The sequence below is a fragment of the Parasteatoda tepidariorum genome, chromosome 3, assembly GCF_043381705.1.
Source record: "Parasteatoda tepidariorum isolate YZ-2023 chromosome 3, CAS_Ptep_4.0, whole genome shotgun sequence".
Taxonomy (NCBI): Eukaryota; Metazoa; Arthropoda; class Arachnida; order Araneae; family Theridiidae; genus Parasteatoda; species Parasteatoda tepidariorum.
This window is the reverse complement of record NC_092206.1, coordinates 5,249,074-5,252,854: the sequence shown is the minus strand read 5'-3', so window position 1 is coordinate 5,252,854 and position 3,781 is coordinate 5,249,074.

Genomic DNA, 3,781 nt, shown 5'->3' with positions numbered 1-3,781 from the left:
TTTTTTTGTTATTTTAGGATATAAAACATATTTTTCAAACTTTAATGAACGTAGAACAAGTATTGCATTGCTTTATATTTTTTAAATGACTCATAATAATTTTAAAGAACAAAACATTTTTTTAATTCAGTATTTTTACTTTATTTAAGGCATTTTTTTGCGCATTTTTTGCCCTTTTTAAGGGCATTAGTTGAGATTTTTTAGGTCATCAAAATCCGGGATTTAATAATAACATTTAAAATAAGGTATTTATTTTTTTTTCTAGTTGAGGATAGTCTACTTTACTCGTCTGTTAATTAATACTAATAATATATTGGATTTTTTGTTAGTTAAAAATATTTAAGTGAAAAATGTTACAATTGACCCCACTCTCCCCTACTATAATGCAAAATTTAAGAGAATCTGCTCTAATTTATTTTTGCTTAATTTTGGTGGTAGGCATTGCTGGTATTGTGGTGTCGGTACAGTTTTAATAAGTACCAAAAGTACAAATATTAGTGTAATGTATTAGTACATTGGATACTTATTAAAATTGTGTCAATACCAGAAAGCTGTAATATAGTTATTGTGAAAAGCTTTGAGGAGAAATTTAGGTAGAGATAGATGGTCTATCGTTTAGGCTCTGAAAACTTGTGCGAAGATGAACTGATAAAAGGGTTACATTTTTAGCGAAAAATTTCTAGACGGAGGTCACATCGCACAAGAAAATTGTTAAGAGTACCTCAAGATTTTCTCTCTTCTTTTTCTTTCCAATTCCTACTATTAGTTCATACTCTCCCTGTATCTTGTTCAAATTTTCAATCGTTAATGAAATACTTTTTATTCATCCACTAAAATTCAAATAAATTTTTTTAAACTTGTAGTGGATGACACTTGATGTGAATACAGTTTTTTCAAATATTAATTCATTAATTAAGTTTAATTAATTGTTAATTAAAGTTATTTAATTTTAATGTTTTTTTATATTACTTGTTTTCTTTATTATATCAAATATATTCCCAATAGTGTTAGCGACTGTAAAAATATAAGTTTTGAAATCAAAATACATTATAACAATACGCGCACTACTTTTAATTAGTCATTTATAATTGTTTAATTATAAAACAGTTTAAGACTTCTTTTAATATTAGTTATACATAATTTTACCTAACAATGGTATAAAAATACTGAATCACAAATTAAAATAATAAAAAAGATTTAGATGTTTTCTTTTTATTTTAAAAATTAAAATTTATGTAATGATAACAAATTGCCACTTCTCCGACGAACTAAGGCTACAAAATTATAAATTTAAACACAGTCATGTAAAATTAGTTAAAAATTTTCCTAAATGATAAATATAAATTTTTCTGAAGAAATATATTTCTATCCAATTTAGGTTTCTAATTAAATTCGATTCGAAATAAATAAAAAAATCATTTAATTTTAATGCATCAAAATAAATTATAGCGTGATATGTTTATTTATGAGTAGAAATTATAAAACGAAAACAAAACGCAATTCGTTTACAAGACATTGGCGTGAAAATAATGAGCGACAATTCCAATTTATGTACTTTATTCAGGGAAGCAAGCTTTAGTGAAAAGTTTTAAATTTTTATACCAATATAAAGTTTAATTGTAATGAAAATGCCTACAAATGTTAACTACCTTATAATCTATTAATTTAACCAAAAATATAAAAAATAAGTAGCTATTTTACAAGTTAAAAATTCATTCCATAAGAGCACATAACTTACAAATTGCGATAAATTGTCTAGAAATAAATGCAAAAGAACAAAAATCGTGTTTTTGGAATGTAAGAGATCCTTTTTTTATGAAATTTTCTCCACATCCAAAAGCCCAGCGGTATGCTACTATTTTTTATTGAATTTCATTGTTCCTAAGACAACTTAGCAATCCATTTCTTTAGTAAAAGGCTGGGGGTATGGTTTGCTGGAGAAAATATCGTCAATTGTATCACGGGACAACGTTTTTTCAACGAAAGGGGGACTAACTCTCAACATAAAACGCTAATTTAAGGTGAAAAGGATTTTTTTACTGTCTCTCTTACTTAAGGGATAAGTACCGGAGAAAATTGTGGTAAATTTCGACTACCATGAGCTGGTCACGAGCAACAGCATCATGCCAAATGATTCTGAATACAGTTAGAACTGAATTTCGATGGAATGGATCACTAAAACGTCTTTTGCTTAATCTAATAACGTAAAGCCACAGAGAAGGACAAACTATAATCATCTATCTTGCGATACATAAAAACCTAACGATGATTATCTTCAATTTAAAGTTATATTCCTGTACTGCTATTATTACGCTTTTAGTTCAAGAGTTTAAAAGTTAGAGAATTGTTCATTATTATTATGATGTAATTCTGTGCTACATTTTAAGATAAAGTTATTTAGAAAAGTGGGCTAATCTTGTTAACCATCTTACAATTATTATTTCTGTTCAAATAACTTTAATATACTGTTATAAATTACAGTTAAAGATGCCTGTTGAATGATTAACAGCAATGGATCAGAGGATAGGGAGTTCGTCTTCCAATGAGGTGAACCGAGGTCGAATCCCATCTATGGCTGGTCGATATAAATTGCACTGTCCACATTGCTGACGTGAAATATCTACAGTGGTAGACGGATCATGGGTTAGAGTCCCTTTGCCGTCGGGCTAAACCGTGGGAGGTTCTCGTGGCCTTCCTCCCCACGTAACGCAAATGCGGGTTAGTTCCATCAAAAAGTCCTCCACCAAGGCAATTTTCTCTCAATACTTGATCCAGGAGTTTCCTTGTCTTCTGGATCGGGTTCAAAATTACAAGGCTACGGAGTTTAACACTAGAAGTCGTGAACCCGAATATTAAATCGGCTGTTCAACGACGGTTATAAAATGATTTAGAACTTAACGATCAGCTTCATGCACAATGAGATGCTAGCAAAAATAATTTTTAATATATCCTCCCGTTTGGTAAGCAAAAATATTAAATTATTGTTGTGAACTCATAAAATTTGTTTGAATAATATAATGTTATAACAATATAACTGTTATTTTTAAAAAAAAATGATTACTAAGAAAAATAACTTCTGTTTACCAATAGATCTAAATGTTATGATTTTTATAACATTTAGAAGAAGAATCGAAGTTATGATTTTTGAAACCAGTAATTAAATTTATAACCAGTTAATATTCCATTATTTATTTAATATTTCCGTTGTTTTTTAATCAAAGTATTTAATTGAAATGTTTGTAAAGAAATAAATTTCAAAACAATGTTTTTATAATGAGGGCAATTGCATATGTGACAAAATGACATTTTGACTTGCAAAATAACAATTAATTGAAGTTTCTATGTATCTAATTTCAAACAAAAATTTTTTTTTCTCATGCATATCATTATTATTGGCATAATGCGCTTCATAAACTAAAAAAAACAGGATTTTCTATCTTTTTTACTTTTAATTTTACGAACTTTTTATTTGCGTGACGGAATGACATTTTAGCAACCAAGCTTTTGGCATGCCGCTTAGAACTGGTAGTTTCAGCGAATTTTGCAGCTATTATTTTTCTGAACTATTTTATACTTTTAGTATATTGTGTAAGCAATGTAAAATGTGAATTTGGAAAATTAACTTCAGGTTGGCTAGCAGTTATTAACATCTATTTGCTGTGACGGAATGACCGTGACGGAATGACAAAAAGTTTAGTAGAAGAAAGCCTTCATTTAAAAAATGTTTTATTAATATGTAAATGATAAACAGAATGTAACAGATAAACAGGATTAATATTTA